The 18,593-nt window shown below is 47.7% G+C and overlaps 1 long non-coding RNA gene across 1 annotated transcript in view; it reads right to left on the reverse strand.

Moving 5' to 3' along the window:
- Positions 1 to 18,062, reverse strand: part of LOC119516792 — a 37,566-nt gene extending 19,504 nt beyond the window's left edge. Inside the window, exons 1-2 of the long non-coding RNA XR_005213374.1 lie at positions 17,895 to 18,062; positions 10,142 to 10,404 (exon numbers count right to left, since the gene is read on the reverse strand). This is a non-coding gene — a long non-coding RNA (uncharacterized LOC119516792). The remainder of the gene's footprint in view (positions 1 to 10,141; positions 10,405 to 17,894) is intronic.
- Between the last annotated feature and the right edge of the window lie 531 nt (positions 18,063 to 18,593).

An 18,593-nucleotide genomic window follows, 5' to 3' on the forward strand; every position in this document is an offset into this window, starting at 1 on the left:
ATGGCCAGCAAGGGTCAGAGCCAGGATTTGCTCTAGTGTCCAGACACTCAAGCACTGTCCTGTGCTGCCTCTTAGGAGAAGGGGATGTCTCAGCACATGTCCTGCACTGTCTTGTGCAAACCCTGGAGGACCCCGAGCACAATGCTTGGTACTTCATAGGTGTCCAGTACCTGTTTTATGTTGACTAAATTCCACCGGAAACCACTTCCAGCAGGTTACATGATTTCCATCGCCACAGCTCTGGACCAGAATGTCAGGACAGGTAACTACATTTATCCCATGGATGCTAGAAATGATTCTGCAGACCAAGAAGAAGCCATTTCTCACCCCACCCATCCCATCCCTTCTAGAGCCCTCATACGGTGCAGCAGACCAGGCCCAGTCTCCTCTGGGTTGAACACTTTTGTCGGCAGCTGGTGATGGACACTGTTTCCAGGGACCTTGGAGAAGCTGTTTCATCCACTTAGAAAGAACTCTCCAGGCCTCCGGGAGCAGTTCACGGATCAGAGTGCAATCCAAAGGATTTAGGACCCAGACTATGAGATGTAAAATCAGTAAAAGTCAAATTGGACCATCTTTTCTCCAGAGAAGAGCTGGTACCTAATTTCAACCCGTTCACACACACTTATTCTCTCCTAAAGTAAGACACCACACACCCTGAGTGCACAAAGGTGAACAAAACACAGTCCATGCCTGCAAGGAGCTCACGAAGACACTGAGGGGTCCGACATGCAAAAGAAGGAACCTAACCACTGTTAGCCTTGGAAAGCTCCCACTTCATAGCATCGAGGCGAGAATGCAAGGTGATCATGCAGGTAGAGCGTCTAGTTAGCACTCCATGCATGTCACCAGCCGTTATTCTCATTATTTGCAATAACATGGCATGGAAGTATTTGTGGGTGTCAGTGAGCAGTCGAAGGCGAAAGTGTCCAATTTACCTGGTACAGGGTGATGAGGGAAAGCTTCAGAGATGTTACTTCTCGCTGGGGCCTTTCCAGGGCATCTGCTCATATCAAGAGCTGCCCCCAACCTCTACCCCACCTGTCCCAGGCCTCACGCCAGCTCCCTCCACAGAAAACGAGGGAAACCCGGGTCCAAGGACATGCAGGACCCCCCTGTCCCCACAGTGTGGTTCTGGCCCCCAAACACCTGTTTTTCAGAGAGGGTGAGGGCCCCCAGACCCAGAGGCTCAGGGTCCCCTCTCTTGCCACGCACCTCCGAGCAGAAGCTGCTGCTGCCACCTCCAGCGTCACCTGCTGCTCCCTCTCCTCTCACAGACCCCGTGACCTGCTGGAGACAGATCTGGCTTTCGGCTGCGAGGTGGACGCTGACTGTGGCCTCCAAGTTTCCCCTTTGCCTCCACGACTCCCCTACTCGCCCCTTCACAGAAATGCCCCTGGGCCTGGCTCTTGGCACGTCCCCATGTCTGGGAGAGGGGGCACGTGGGCCCCAAGGGAGACAGGGCATCTGGGGAGCACAACTCCTCCCTGCCAGTTTCCCGGGAGAGGAAAAGTTGGCCTGTCAGAAATGTGATAGAACTGTCAAAAGTACATCAAAACAGTTATATACATTGTGATCTCTAAGTCACAGTTCTGTTTGTTCTGTGACAGTGTAAAAATAACAAAATTCAAATCAAGATGGAAAATAAAAACGAAGAAAGCCTTTCAACAGTGGTTGTAAACAACGTCTAAACAAAAGTCCCTTTTTTTCCTTCTCTCAGTGATCTATTTATGTGCATCTCCTTCTCATCCCACCTCCTGCTTCTCGTTCCCTTCTCTCCCCTCCATTGGGGGTTTTCTCCATCCCCAGCTCCAGCTTCCTGGGAGGGCTTGTAGGGGACTCACCAGGGCCTCCCACCAACAGGAGCTCCGTGTCCCAGTTTGCAACTTGGGTTCACATCATGAGAGACCTTGTGCCAGTTTGAATGTATTAAGCCCGCCAGAAAAAGCCATATTCTTTGATGCAGTCTTGTGGGGCAGACGTTTTAGTGCTGATTAGATTGGAATCCTTTCAGTGTTTCACCAGCTGTGGGTGGTGACTCTGATGAGATCATTTCCATGGAGGCGTGGCCCCACCCATTCAGCGTGGGCCTTGATTACTGGAGCAGTATACAAGCTCAGACAGAAGGAGTCAGCTTGCTACAGCCAAGAGGGACACTTTGAAGAATGCACAGGAGCTGAGAGAGGAGCTGCATTTTACAGAGACATTCTGGAGATGACCTTTGAAAGCAGACTTATGCTCTGGAGAAGCTAAGAGAGGAAAAATGCCCCAAGAGCAACTGAAAGTGACATGTTGGAGAGAAGCTGCAGCCTAGAGAGGAACATCCTGGGAGAAAGCCATTTTGAAACCAGAACTCCAGAGCAGACACCAGTCATGTGCCTTCCCAGCTAATAGGTTTTCTGGACGCCATTGGCCATCCTCCAGTGAAGGTACCTGATTATTGATGTGTTACCTTGGACACTTTATGGCCTTAAGACTTGTAACTGTGTAATCAAATAAACCCCCTTTTATAAAAGCCAATCCATCTCTGGTGTTTTGCATTCCTCCAGCATTAGCAAACTAGAACAGACCTCACAGAGTCTGATGGGGGCTGGGGGACGGGCAGAGTTGGGGGTTGGGGGTGGGGGGCAGTCCTGCTCTCCAAGCTGGAGGCTTCAGTCTCCCAGGTCGGCAGTCCACCGTTGACTCACGGACCCCCTCCACAGACCCTGTCCCCCAGGCTGCCCCTCGGACCCCAGCATTGCTCCCAAATGGCTCACGCACCTGCCGCCACCTCCCAATGCCCATCTCTTTGAAAACTTTCCATTTAGAGAATGAGTTTGGAGCAATCTCTAAGAGGAAAGAACCAGTCTGTATAAACACACTTGGCAAACTCCAAAAGCACGTTCTTCTCTGCTCAGCAACTCAGTAGACTGTGTCCTGAGCACCCACTGTATACCTTGCCCTCTACTGGGGTCGTGTCATGAGGCCCTCTCTGTACAGAGGGCTCCCTCCAGTTTGAGACTTGCCATCAACCATATCATAGGTGCTTGGGGATGTTTGTCAAATGAAGGAACTAATGCTCTAGCAAATACCTGCCTCCTCTGTCTGGGAAAGTTTGATTCATTTAGCCATTGGATACCTAATCTATTGAGTGGTCATTAGCTGAAAGATCCAGAAGACAACAGAACCATGAACATGAAAGATGCCTAAAGGCATGGGAGAAAAGGAGGAGGAGCCCAGAGGGCAAGAAGTCAAAGGCATCCACATGGCCAAAGAGGGATAAGGAGGTGAGCAGGGCCGTGGAACACTGAGACTGCCGACAAACACGGGAGCCAGTTGGGCAGCCCAGGGAAGGAAGGGTTGAGGAAAAGCCTAGAATCAGGAAAGCACACGGGGCCTTAGAGAAAAGCCGGAACACCAATCCCTCCAGAATATAAGGAGAAATGAGGGTGGCCGGGCAAATAACCCAGTGGCTGTGGCACTGGAGGCTGGAGGACAGGGCGGAGTGCAGGTTTCTTCCTTTTAAGTGTCAGTTCCCCATTTTAACTACTTGCATGCTTTATTCGATAAAAATAAGAATTAATTTTAAAATACACTAATAAGCTAAATTTTTATTATAAGCTAAATTTTAAGTTTGTGGAGGAACTTAATTCGCTTCACCCCATCAAGTTCTTGTCAAACACACACAAAGTCGTTGGTTGGCAGTACATGGCCATCACAATTCAGGGTAGTAGGCAGAATTTATGATGGCCTCCAAGAGTCCCTTCCCCTGGCATAAAGTCCTGGCTAATCCCCTCTCCCTAGGTGAGGACAGAACCTATGAATTCTGTCAATTGAAAATGAGATTCTGTCAATTGAAAATGAGATTGTCCTGTGTGGGCCTGACCTAATCAGGTGGGTCTTCATACACACCTTGAAGCTGCGGCCAGTGCTTTCCTGTTGGCCTGGAAGAAGCAAGCTTCCATGAAGTGGAGGAGGCAGCGTGGGAGGAATGGCAGGTGGCCTCCAGAAGCTGAGGACTCAGTCCTTCAAGCTCAAGGAACAAAATTCTTCCAACAACCCCAGGAGCTTGGAAGAGGATCCCAAGTCTCAGATGAGACCCCAGCCCCCAGTGGACCCCTTGACTGCAGCTTTGCAAAAGCCTGAGCAGAGGGCCCAGCTAACCCATTCCCAGAACCCAGATCCACGGATTCTGTGAGATAATTAAGGTGTGTTGTTACAAGCCACTATATTTGTGTTCATTTGTTATGCAGCAATAGAAATCCAATATGCTCAGCATCTAAGCTGTAGGAGGAGTTGGTAAGGCCCTTCGCGAGCAGCATAGATTGTTTGGAAACAGTCATTATACACATTTATTGACTAATAATAAAATATTGTTGAGTCAATCTCAAAAACACATTATCAGTTAAAATGATAGGGGCATAAAATTTGAATCAGGTGATGTGAAAATTGGAAACTGATTTCTGCTGGGGCCTCACTTGCTCCAGAGCCACATCTGTTCAAACAGGGAGCAAAAGACCTCAACCATCCGGATCCAATGACACAATCAGACAGCGTCTCCCCCAACTCAGCCCAGCCCTGACACCCCCAGGAAGACACCCAGATCCTCCAGCCAAATGATTTTAACCTTTAAATTGGCCTGAAAGAAGACTGACGGTGGGGTACATTGCCAGGAGCTGTCAGGAGAAAATTCCCAAGAACTAGTGGCTCTATTTTCTGCTCTCCTATCTGTTACAATATTGATCATCCAGTTGTTGTCTGTTCCCCAGTTAAACCCCAAACTGTACGAAGGCAAGAGGCCATCATCCTTCACCTCTTCATCCCCCCGAGTCAGACCAATTCCTGCCGCAGAGGAGGAAGAAGCTCTGGAAATATCCATTGGATGGCTGAACAAATGAGTAAAAGCTGACATGATGTATGAGTAAGTGGCTGCCTAGGACATGGGGAAAAAGTGCTTGTGATATTTATTTTTAACCAATGCTCATTTGTATCAAAATGATGCATGCAATTGTCTAAATAAAACTCACAGACTTACATAAAAGCAAGGCAGCAATCTCCTTCTGAACCCTTCTCCATCCTCCAGGCCTGGTCCCAAGAGACAACCACTCCCATCTCTTTTACCTGTTTATTCTGATATTTACCTCCATTTATCTTGATTTATCAACTTTAGACACCATACATTGATTTCCTATTATGTTGGGTAAGGATTTAATGCTCTTATACCACCTTGCCCTTATGTTTCCACTGTTGACTCCATTTCCATTCTCTTTATCCTCATAGCATTATAACTCTTTCATTCCCTTACTGTCATTTTAGTGGGGTTTCAAGAGCAAGAGAAGGAAAATGTATGTGGTCAATTCACTTATGCTTAAACTAAAGGTGAACACCCTGTTAAAGAAATGGGCAATTATATTGTCAGTGTAATCCTGTTCAAAATAGTTTGAGCTGCCTTTTCAAGGTGGAGGGTGGTAGTGGAAACTATGGTTCACCACCCAGATCCCTCCTCTGTGGCAGGGCAGCCATCCCCCAACAGCCAGGAGTGTCCGATGCTGAGGGCTCAGGGCTTTATCACTCTTCAGGGATACTGTGAAGGTTAGGTTCATGTGTCAACTTGGCCAGGTGATGGTACCCAGCTGTCCAGTCAAGCAAGCACTGGCCTAACCATTGCTGTGAGGATGTTTGTGGCTGGTTAATAAACCAACAGGCTGGTTTAGTAAATCACCAGTCAACTGGCTGCAGCTGTGACTGATGACTCAATGGAGGGCGTGTCTTCCACAATGAGCAAATGCAGTTGGCTGGATTGAATCCAATCAATCAGTTGAAGACTTTTAAGTGAGACAGATAGAGGACCTTCACTTCTTCTTTGGCTGACCAGAGAAGCATTTCCTGGTCAGTCCTTGTTGCCAGTTCATTTCCTGAGAAGTTCATTGAACATCTTCATTGGAGTTGCCAGTTTGCTGCCTGCCCTATGGGATTTGGACTCGTGCACACCCACAGTTGCGTGAGACAATTTTATAAGTCTTATATTCATAGATATCTCTCATTGATTCTGTTTCCCTAGAGAACCCTAATTAATACAGATACCCTCATTCAAAGAAGCCACCTTGGCCAAAGGGAGCCACTTCACCCCACCGCCACCACCACCACCACCATGGGCAGCCTGCAGCTGATGACTGGCACACCTCACCTGTCTCAGCTGAGGCAGCTCTGTGCAGCCATCCCAGCTCCAGAGCTCCCCAGGGGATCAGCTGAGACTTCTGTATTCCCAGGGGCAAGAAGATAGGCGGTCAACAAAGGTATTGCTTAATTTATGCAATAAAAATAAAACAAGAGTAGATGATCAGGAGGTTGAGAGCAGTTGTCCAATAAAAATTCATGAACCCTTAACCAGCTTCTAGACCTGAGCCAGTTCTCAGAACTAGAACCCATTGATCAAAGAAAAGGCCATATCCCCAGGAGGAAGGACCCACAACTCCACGACAAGTTTATATAGTAATGATTTACCCAGTCCTTCCCTTGGGGGAAATAATAGTGGCAATGAAACCACACACTGGAGAAAGGGGAATACACAGACATTTTAAGGACTGATGGACACAGAATCCAAGTTGACCCTGATATGTGGGGACCCAAAGTGAATTCATGGACACCTGTTAGAGTGGAGGGAAAAGACACCACGTAAAGTTTACAGCAAGCTCTGATAAAAGAATCTCAGCATAGTGCCCTGATGTTCTGGAGTAAGGCCATCCCATGTGCAGCAGAGAATGATGTGCTTCAAAAAAAAATTTAAAACTCCTGGTGTACTGAGCCCCATTAGAGACAGAGAATCTGATCCTGGAATATCAAGAAGACTATATTGGCAGAGCAACCCACTATAAAATGTGTTCTGTCAGACCCGCCAAGTCATATTAGGTGGGCCCAGCAGCAAATCAAAGTGGTATGTCTGGGAAAGGGTACAGACAAGACCATAGGATACAAGTAAGCTGCGTGAACAGATGGCTCGAATCCCTATGCCCACCACTGTCACACAGCACCGCTCCCTCAGCTCACGCATAGAGCCGCACGAGTGCCCCCTTAGGATCTGCTGACGGAGGCAGAAAAAGACTGAGCTTTGTTCACAGATAAGTCACCTTGATGTGTGGGTACAAGCTGAAAACAGACTGCTGCTCACTCAGGCATGGATCTTAAAAAAAACTAATGAAGGGAAATCCTTCCAATTGGCAGAGCTTTAATCAAGACACCTGGTCATCCATTTTGCATGTCAAGAGAAGTTGCCCAAGGTAAGAATATACAGAGACTCACGGGCAGTAGCAAATGGCTTGGCTGTTTGGCTCCTAGTAGAGACAGAGATGCTGGAACGATGAAGACAGGACATTGAAGATATGGCGGTCTGCAGTAGAGGCGTGTGGTGGAGCTATGGAGTGAGCATGAAGTGTTAAGATCTTTGCATTGCATGTGAATGACCACCAGAGAGTATTCACCACCCACCACGGAAGGGTCATTAAACAACCCACTAGACAGAATGACATGGCCAGTTGACATTGGCCAGCTTTTGTCATTGGCCATTCTCGTGGTGGCACAGTGGTTTGCAAATGGAGTAGCCATGGTGGTAGTGATAAAGGCTGAGAGTGGGCATAACAGCATGGACTTCCACTCACCAAGCCTGATTTAGCTTCTGCCGCAGCCGACTCTCCAGCCTGCCATCAACAGCTCCATGGCACCATTCCTCCAGGAGAACAGATATGCACCATCCCTCGAAGAGACTAGCCAGCAACTTGGTAGTGAGTACTTGATACTGTAGCCCCTCTATTCTAAAAGAAGCAGTGATTCTTCTTGACTGGGATAGATGTATTTTACAGGTATGTGTCTGCTTTTACTGCTTGGAGGTCCTTGGCCAGCAGTGAGGGCTCACAGAGTATCTGATCCACTGCCACGAGATCTGGCATCAGACAGCCTTGAACTAAGGGACCCACTCTACAACAAAAGGTGTTGCCACACTGGGCATGTGACCATGGGATCCACTGCCCACTGCTCCTGTCACCCCCCGTGCCCCTCAGAAAGTGCCAGCCTGATAAAGAGATGGTATAGATTCCCTGAGGTGATGAAGCATTCACCATAAACCAATGACCATTATTTGACACTGTGTTCCCCAAACATAGTATATAGGGGTCTGGGAACCAAGAAGAGGAAACAAGAATGACCATTTGCCATCAGTCCCAGGCACCCACTGCAGGAATTTGTGATTTCCTTCCTCACAGCTTTAGGCACTGAGGGTCTAGAGAATCTGGTTCCAAAGGGAGAATATCTGCACCGTGGGACAAATAAGACTCACATTGAACTTTAGGCCAAAAGTGCTGAATAGTTACAAGTGCCAAGAGACCAAAAAACAAGGAAACAACCACAGTGCTGGTGGGGGGAATCGGCCCTAATCAGCAGGAGGATGATACACGACGGAGTGGAGAAGAAAAGTTTGACACCCGGGTGATTCACTGGGGCTTCTCTCAGTGGTCCCTGCCCATTTTCACAGTTAACAGAAAATGCCACTGCCTAAGATGGGCATGGTGCCCTGGGGCTCGGGCTTATGCTGAGCCCACAGCATGTGCAAGCCACGTTATAATCAGTTAAGTCATTTAGAGGTGCGGGGACGCTGTCCCAGAGTGAGGAGAATCCAGTAGAGGAAGAAGATGTCAGGTGTCATTCACAGCCTCAAAAGAGCTATAGCGGCAGGGGCTGTAGTTCATCTAACTAACCTTCCTCTTGTAAGTTTCCCCTGAGAAAGACCCACTGGAATTCTGGAGAAACTGCCCCCTGATGGAGTGAGTTTATGGGATAAAGCAAGAGGACCCAAATGAGGGAGACTGAGGATGCCAACCAGACTTCAGGACCAAGGCTCATCCCTCCCAGCCAAGATCCTACCGGGATTACCCAAGGTCACCCCATCCCCAGGGATAAAAAGGCCCAATTTCTTTGCCTAAACTGGAAGCAACTCTGCAAGGACATCTCAGATCCAGAGTGCCAGTGGCACCGGCTGTGCCCTGGTAGCGACTGCCTTCAACTCCTCCCGATTCAACTCCTCCCTGTGCCCACACCTGCATCCCTGCCTCCTCGCAGGAGCTGTTCCCACGGTAGGGGAGGCAGCTTCTAAGAAGAACTCCCAATGATCCCCACCTCTGGGATTCATGCCCTAGTGTAATCTCCTCTTTCTGGGCACGAGCCGGGTTTATCGATTTACTTCTACTGAATAGAACTTGGCAGAAGTGAAGGGATGTCACTTCCAATGTTGGGTCATAGAAAGACTGTGTCTTCCACCTGGGGGTCTCTGGGTCACTCTCTCAGATCACCAGCTGTCACATCAGGAGGACCCCCATGCACCAGTGGAGAGGCCCACGTGGTGGGGGGCGGAGGCCTGCCAGCAACCACTCCAGCGAGCCCAGAAGCAGATCCTCCACCATCTGCCAGTGAACTTGGACGTGGAATGCCCTCCCCACGCTGAACCTTCACACGTGGCCCAGCCCTGGCCGACGCCTTGACTACACCCTCACGACAAACGCCGAGCAAGAAGCACCCAGGTAGGCGATTCTTGAGTCCCAGTAACAGCCGTCAAGAAAGCTGTCGCAAGCCACTGTGTTTTGGAGAAATTTGATACCCAGCAATAAATATCATACAAACGCCGTCCCTGATAAACCTCTTGCCCACACGTCTTCTCAGAGTCTGTATTTGGGGAACTCAACTTAAGCCAGAGCCCTCCTCAAGGCCTTCACGGAACAAAGCCCCTCGTTTCCTGCTTTTGTCTTTTGATACAATTTGATCAAAATTATATAAAACTTGGCCCACAGTGTAGCCAGTAAAATCTGGAAAAGCTGCAGTGGACTAAGTCCCTCATCCAACGTATAAATTTAGAGCAAAGTCTTTTAACCTACAGAGGAGGATTTAGAGCCTCCTCCCGAGGTGTCGGCTGCGGTGTGGCCAGGCTGAAAGCCAGGGACTCGGCCGGGAGCAGCTGCTGGGGCCCCACAGGCGGGCAGAGGGGCCGGGAGCTCAGGGAAGGCGATGGCCGCTGCGGGGAGGGCAGGATGACGGCGAGCGGCCCATGGCTGTTCCAGAGTCAGCGAACACCAGGCCTGAGCTGGGTGCCCCCACCCCACCGGGCGCCTGAGCTTACCTGCCAGGCAGACCTGGCTCCCGGTGGCTCTACAGAGCCTGGAGTGAGTGTGGCCTGAGGCAATTTTCCAGATAACTGTGGCAAAACATTCCTCCACGTCTCCTGTGGAGCGTCTCCCGGGTACCGTGCAGGCGTGGAGACTGGCAGCAGGTGGTGACGAGCACGTGCTTCAGAGGCAAACAGGTGGTTCTGAATCTCAGCTCTTCTACTTAATCGTATAACCACGGACAGTGCACTCAGCCAACTAGCCTCAGTTTCCTTATCTGAAAAATGGGGAAATAATAGCATCTGTTTCAGGGGAAGGATGTGAGGATTACATGAGGGACTGAATGCAAGGAGTTTAAAGCATGGCCTCTGCCTGTCATATACCGGAATTAATGTCAGTTGTTGAACTTTGCTCATGTTGGATTCGGTAATAGAATCCACCACGGATAGAACCGGGGATCAGGCCACCTCGGCGTGGGCGCACTGCGAGGAGGAGCTCACCTTTGCGGGCTTCCTCGTCATATCCCACACCCCAGCATCTCTCCTCCCTCCCTTCCTCCCTTCCTCCTTTCCTCCTTTCCTTCCTTCCCTCCTTCCTTCCTCCCTTCCTTCCCTCCTTCCTTTGTCCCTTCCTTCCTTCCTGCTTCCTTCCCTCCTTCCTTCCTCCCTTCCTCCTTTCCTCCTTCCTTCCTCCCTTCCTCCCCTAATTCCTTCCCTCCTTCCCTTCTTCCTCCCTTCCTTCCTCCCTTCCTTTCCTCCCTTCACCCTTCCTCCCTTCCTTCCTTCCTTCTTCCTTCCCTCCTTCCTTCCTCCCTTCCATCCCTCCTTCCTTTCTCCCTTCCATCTCTGCCACAGTCTGAAGCCTTCAAGAAAAGGCCGAAGAACTTAAGCCAGTATTGCCAGAAATGGGATCTGCTCCTTCTTCCAGCTGCTTCCCACATACTCTGGGCTGATCTTCCAGGGAGAGTAAAGGAAGGGCAAGACCCCCTGCCTGGCTCCAGGAGGCTGATGAGAGGAGCAGTGAGACAAACAAATAAAAATCTAACTAGGCCAAATGGAGAATTTTTCTAGTTCCCTTCACGAAGATCATGAACAAGTAACCTGTCAACTAGATCGTGGTCAAAGTCCTCTCCAAAAGGTCCTGCCTACCCTGGGTTCTCCGGGCACTTGTGGAAAGAGCCCTGGGTTTTGTGGCCGCCTGGCTGATGTCCCCACTTAGCTGCCGATTAGCTCCACAGCCTCGGATGCCCCGGCTGACTTCTTGGCCTCAATCTGTGAACAGAAACAACATTTCCATCTTAAAGGAGATGTTGGGGTACTGAGATATTTGTGGGTGTGGCTGACCCAACTCTGACACACAGTCAGAAGGGAAATGTGGGTCTGTGGGGGTTCAGTTTCCAAACAAAGTGACCTGGGCCTCTTCTCCCCACTGCGCCCCATCCCCCAGGGGACCTACCTGATCTGAGGAGCCCCTTCTGGTTTCTCATTTCAGCACGGGACCCTCACCAGAACCCCTCACCCCGGCTCAGCATATTGGGCTCAGGCTTTCAGGCCGAACACCAGCCTGAGTCTTGGCTCCACCGCTGTAAATATGTTTCTTAGCCCCAGGCCTCTCATCTGGGAAATGGTGATCATTGGCAGAGTCATTTTTTTTAACTTTTGGAAATTTTAAAATATGAGATATAAAGTTAAGAAGGTATATCATTTCCAGAAAAAAACAACTGTCCACGCAGAAAAGCAACACACGTAAACGGCATGAGACGATGCCGAGTATATAAATGATGTTTGATAAGTGTTGACCATTATTATCATTAACATGAATTTATTTTATAAAAAGGTCAAAATGATACTTAATAAATGATCCCTGGAAGTCCACAAAACAGTGTCATCACAAGTACAGGTGAGAGATTTTGTTCTTATAAACTCTGTGCATGACTTTTATAAATGCTATGGCTCCTTTGACTCATTTTATTACACCAAATAAGGACTATACATAATAAAAGAGATATCATGAAAAATGCCAGCTAGAAATCAAGACATTCGTCTTCTTCCTCCGATTCTGCCACTGTGGAAGCCTCGTGATAGGCCAGGAGCTTTCTTCTAGCTTTCTTGTTCCTCGGATGTCCTATCAATAAGACGGAATATTAATTCCAGCCTGAATGTCCTTAGAGTATTGTCGTGTGGCTAGGAATCCATTTAGCCCCACATCCTTCCAGTAAACAGTTCTCAGGCATCAACATTTTATGAGTAGGGAAGTCTCTGACCTTTGAGAACCTACAGCCTCTTTGGGGATGAGCCGTGCACATAAATAACCAGAATTCAAAGGAAACCCTTCCAGGGCTTTGAGAGATCCACAGGTGACGAGCTCCGGGAGCCAGAGAAGAGGAGATTGCTTCCAACTGGGGAAAATCAGAGGCGGCTTCACAGAGGTGTGGGCCCATGAAAGAGGCACTAACATGTGCATAGGACTGGATCAGAAGCAGTGGCAAAGAACAGGTCCAAGAAGCAGCGGATGACACAGCACACCTCAAAATGTAGGGTGCACAAAAGTTGAAATGAGACTGAAAAGTCAAGTTGTGGCTGGACCATGGAGGCCTTCAATGTGGTTAGGTGCATTGAGAGAGGGCTGAGCCCCCCAAGTGGAAGAATCTGGGGAGGAACTGGCAGCAGACCCCCTGAGAAGCCATCCCAGAAGCACTCAGTCATCAGCAGGTGATTCATTCCACCTGCCCCACATGCAGCCCTGATGGAACCAGCCTGGCACACCCTGAGCCCAACTCGCTGGCTCCACAGATGTCAGTGCGGGGAAATAAAGGCAGATCCCATCCTTTTAGTTAACCAGATAATGCCCACATAGCCCCATTCCCACTTCAGAGTGCTGGCACCACCTTGGAAAAGAAGCAAGGGCGTATGTTTTATTATCTGTTAGTTCATTCCTACTATCCAGAAGAAAAGATTATTCATTCTCAGCCTGTATGTAGACTGATTGGTGAGTGCTGGTTCAATAGTGTAATTATACGAGAAAACTTAAGTTCAGCAATGATAGCTTGACAGCTATCAGCTGCACCCTCTGGAAACAAAAATGGAGTTTGCATAGTGCGTTAATTTACCCAAAGGAGCAAAGAAAATCTTCACCCCACACATGCTGCAGGCAAAGCAGAGCCCAGCCCGCCAGCGGCACCCATCTCTACATCCTCCGTGGCTTCGAGTCTGCCACTTTGCAGGCTCCAACTGGTACCAGTGAGTGAAAGGCCAATTTCTCACAATGGGAAAAAGGAGAAATAGGGTCAGAGGCCAGGCATGAGCAAAAGTTTCTATAAAATAGACCGTTCTGTCTCCTCTCCATGCAGATCAAAGGTAGCCCTTTACTTTTCTCCCTGAAGCTCAGAACAAACACTTAGGGATATCCTCCCATTTCATCACACTCAGCATCAAATCACTCCCACAGGCCGGCAGTTTCCATGCCTGACTAATACAGTCCTATCCCCTCCTCTCTGTTCCCTCAGTCTCATCCCCTCTCCCCACATTTAGAGAGATCTCATTATGATTCTAAGCAGACAGGGGCTAAATGTGTACTAATTCCACTTCCCCTTCTGGGCTCACAGAAAGACTTCCTTCCCAGCCTTCTCTGCAATTATGTTTTGCCACATGATGTGGGACATGGAAGGAAATTATCCATATGACTTTCAGTCCTGACCACAGAACCCCGTAAACAACTCTCCCTTCTCTTCACCTTCCACAGCAAACATGGAGGCCAGGATTAAAAATAGTGGCATGGCAAAATGGAGCAAGCCTGGATCCCTGGGTCACCAGTCAAGGGAGATCTGCCAGGAGGGCCTTCCAATCCACATCAAACTCTTTTTAGGTCAAGTCACTGAGCGCTGAGGTTTGCTCGTTGCCACAGCTTAGTATGGCCTTCCTGACCAATACAGGCCCCCTCCAACTTGCCTGGATAACTGTAGCCCCAACAAAGATTCCATCTCAGAAGACTTTGGACATAGGCTGGTTAAGCTAAGTAGAATGCCAAGAGCATAGGACACTCTATGACACAACTAGGCATCATGGAACATCCTCCTAGACCATCTAGAAAATGTGAATACTGAAGGCTTTCATGTGACTATATTTCTGCTTCATTTGCCAAAGTGTAGAGTCCACAATAACTACAGAATATAATGTTTTATTTTATGTTTAGTGGCATTTCATCCATTGGCCTAGACGTGCTTGGGTATTTACTTAGGAAAAAAAATGTTTTAAGGCTATTGTGTACCATGTGACATATAAAATGTGCACCACCTGATTTCACCATAAGAATGGTTGCCAAAACCTATCCCCTAATAGTGTGCTCCCCTGGCTGCTGTTAAAATCAATCCGTCCACAGAGAAATTCAACCAGTCAGAACTGGGCGTCATGAACTGCTCACAAAAACAGTCTTTGTCAACACTCATTTTCACAACTCAATACCTTAGCTGTAGTCTTAACTCATGATACACTTTGTAAGCTGCAAATATCAATAGAAAAATTACCCATAATTTGTGACTAAAATGATATTCATAATAAACATTCCAAGAGCCTTTGAGAGGCCACAACAAACCCAGAGACTTGGGTTCAAACAGAGGAGCCATGGATGGGAGAGACATGTGGTCTAGAGTGATCAGGGAGAATAGAATAAAAAAGGCAGACTGAGCTGGGACAGATTCAGAGAGCTGAACAAGTAGGATGCCACAATAACAAAATATAAAACACGTTTCCCCTAGTGGTTGGACAGCAGATGAGAAAAATTAGATATCAAAGGCTGGAAAGATGGAGAACGATGTTATGCAATAGCCAACTATTCAGTAGAACTGTCACCTGCCATTATTTGGGAGGCAGACTAAGTGCCTACTGAGCTTATGACTTAGGGGAGATGGTTGGAAAGACCCGGAATGTTGCTGTGTGTTGGTTGCTCCTCCCTGCATTTGTCAAGGGATTACAAAAAGATATGAGTTCAGGAAACTCATCACCTGGTTTGCAAGTACAAATGACAGGGAGTAGAGAGAGCCCAGAAATTAGGGCCCATCTGCTATACACCAAAATGTAAGAGAAGAGGCTGAAAATTGCTTTGGGCAACTAAGGTCCATTAAGACTTCTCAGTTAAGCAGAAGGACTCAGTCTTGCAGCAAACATTAAATTAAGGATGCTATCTTCCCACCCAAGTCTACTGTACTAGATGGTCTCCAGATAACTGCCATTAAGACGAGAGATAAAGCATGAGGGAACATAAGCAAATAAATAAGCCTTGCTTGGTAATTATATCTAGGAAAGAACTTTGGGTGAAGTTAATGGACACGTGCAACTGGATGCAAGCAACTATATCAGAAGCCTGCTAAGTTTTTGAATGAATTATGCTACCAAAGAATCTATAATCCTGGCCTAATAAAGCTTGGGATTATTAAACAACTCTCAAGTCCCTTCAGCTTGCACCAGGAAGAAGCAAGCAAGGAGGGAACATTCCCAAGTGCCCATAAAGGGTGACGGACCTGGAGAATCTTCCCGGGAATGGAGCCAGGGACCATGGGAATAGCGGACAAGAGTTCCTCTCAGAATCAAGGCTAATTAAGGAACTCCCCCCTTAGCTGGGCAGAAGTTTCCTCAGTGGACCAGTATCCTGTGTGCGTCTTCCATTCCTGCCTTTTGTGAAGTGCTCAGCCATCACTATGCCACCATTTACACTGGGTGGGGGGGGGGGGCAGACTACCTGTCTGTTGGCTCTTTGTTACTGGGCCACCATGAGCCACATCCAGACCTGAAGGTTCTGCCCATCACCTGGAGTGCCAGGAATTTGAGCTGGATGCAATTAACCAAATGGGGCTTGAGGGGGGGGGGTGTGAATGATCAAAGGGTGGAAAGAAGCATGTGCACAGGTATTTGCTATCCAGGGAGACAGGCTGTGGCCAGGACAAGAAGCCATCCACCAATTCATGCTGCCCTTGCGCACTGTGGATTGTCACGAGAGGCAGCTGTCAAACCAGGGACTGCATTTCCCGCCTCCCCCACCCCTTGCATCTAGGTGTGGCCAAAGACAGTCTTGCCAAAAGAATATGTGCGGAAGAGAAGTGTATCACTTCCAAGTTGGGGTTCTTAAGAAGTGGCTGTTTTCCTCTCCACTCTCCTTTTCCCCTTCTGCCGGCTGGAAGACAAAAGCTCCAAGGTCGTGGGCAAGGGTGGAGCCAAAAGATGGAAACTATCTGGAAGCCCAAACCTGCCAATCAGGAGCACCCAAGGTGGCTGGTTACATGAGTAGAAATAAACCTGTATTGTGCTAAGTTTTTGAAATTTGGGCAATATAATTAGAAACTAGAGCTTCCCTAATTATATCTTAATACACTAGTGGATTATCTGAAGCAGTGTTCTCCAGTTTTTGTGTTTATAGCATATTTCAAATGTTAGAATTTTTGTCAGCCCACTTGATGGGACCAAATTCCATCCAAATTGTCACAGTGCTCACTTTGACCTTGTGTTGCTGCTTCAGTGGATTGATTTACTTCCTCTCTTACATATAAAGGAGGCAACATTCTTGCATTTAGCAGTGAATATGTGATCTCCCTGTAGCACAGTTGTGCCAGGATGCCATCCCTCTTGCAACATGCTTTTCCCAGTCTACACCCTACCACTCGACCCATTCAGCTCAACATTCTACTCCCACTGCACCAGAGCTCGTTGTCTCAAAAATTAATCTTACACATTGCTCAGTGTTCTGTGCTCACCTGTGAGGGTTGACGATTCACCCACTGGTTGAGAGCCTCTGTTTCAAAGGTTGGAAATACCCAAGCACAAGCATCCCCCTTGACTCAGAGATTCTTCGTGCCCAGGGATCTCAATGAAAGTTTTCACTTGCGCAGGAAAGCATTTCCGCTAAGGTCAAACTTGACTCGAGAGCTCAAAGTCAAGGGAGGATGAAATTTCTGTGTCTGTTTCAGAGTGTTTTGGTGTCACTGGGCTGAGGGAAGGGAAAATCCGCTGCCGTCCTGACCGTGATAATAAAGCAAACAGCAGCCTACGGGAGAGCAAGTGCAAAAGCCACACACAACAAAAGGAAAACTGAATAGCTAATTATGGACACACAGAGAAGCAAAATCCTTCCCACAACTCACCGTCCAAGTTAACAGGACTTCACTCTGTCAAGAGACTCTTGCCCAGGAAGATAAAAGCTGTTAATACCAGGAACTTGCTGAAAGACTCATCAACTCTTCAGTGGAAAGAATTAAATGATGGATGATACGCCGGGGCCCTATCAACCCCTCACCTCAAAATCCCCACCTTGCTGCATCCACCAGTCCTGAACGACTGTATCACTATTCTTACAAAGCCCTAACCAGCTCCTGCATTGAAAGATCCACCTTAACCCAAAAATCCACCTTAAACCAGATTTCACAGTCTCAATAAATGTTCCAACTTTGCTCTTCCCCCCAGGAGATGGAGGGTAGACTTCCTCAAGGTGGTGTTCCCCCCCACCTCCACCCCCACTTCCCCCCACACCCCAACACGGTAAGCTTTGCTTATCAAAACAGGTTGCTGTGGTGCTATTTGGGGAAGCCAGCATGTGGCAACTCATCCATATGTACAGTTGGGTCCTATTTCTATAACGAATACACTGGATATCTCAGGGCAAGTGTTATAACTCCCGTGTTTGCTCACAGTGAATCTGGAGATGCTAGAGAGACACAGCGCCTTAGTTAGCTCAGACAGGGTTAAGCATGACCTGCTGTGGCCTGAAGCAAAAATAACTCACCAGCAACACAGATATTTACATCCCAGACAGCAGTCACTAAATCCTTTGAGGATTCTTGTAAACATCCTTAGCAAACAGAAACATGCATTCACTGTGATCCATCAGGAAACAAGGACCATCTAAACAGAGAGAAAAAATGAGAAAAGGCTTAAAGAAAAGGCAATTAAAAAATGAGAGTTTTATTAGGATGAGAAGTTTAGACTATTAGAGCTAGAGCTAGAGAATTTTTTTCAACAGTTTTATAAACCGAGCAATCATTTTTCATCCCCATAGCCAATATACTGAAGCTAATGGTGAAGGCATTAATTTATCATGAGATTTTAAAAATCTCTCTTGTCAGTAATGAAATAAACACGTGATAGGGTAGCCAGACAGTTATTGTTTATAGGAAGGTTATTATAATAATTAAGATTAATAGCAATTACTTGTCATGTTTGTGGATGCCCCCCCCCCCCACCTTGGGAAATAACTGTAGCCATATTAAACAACTAATTAACACATCTCCAGGTCTGACTAAGAATGCATGGACTCACAAGGCCCCCATCTTTTCTGGTCCTCCATAACCACATAAACAAACAAACAAACAAATAAGCACTGTACAGCAACCAGCTCATATTTTGAAAGGAAACTTCAAAATTAGTCACCCAGTCAGCAATGGGGCCTAAAATGGAAATCAAGGCTTTTTTCTGTTCACGTTTC

This window comes from Choloepus didactylus, chromosome 20 (assembly GCF_015220235.1).
Source record: "Choloepus didactylus isolate mChoDid1 chromosome 20, mChoDid1.pri, whole genome shotgun sequence".
In the NCBI taxonomy this organism is placed as follows: Eukaryota; Metazoa; Chordata; class Mammalia; order Pilosa; family Megalonychidae; genus Choloepus; species Choloepus didactylus.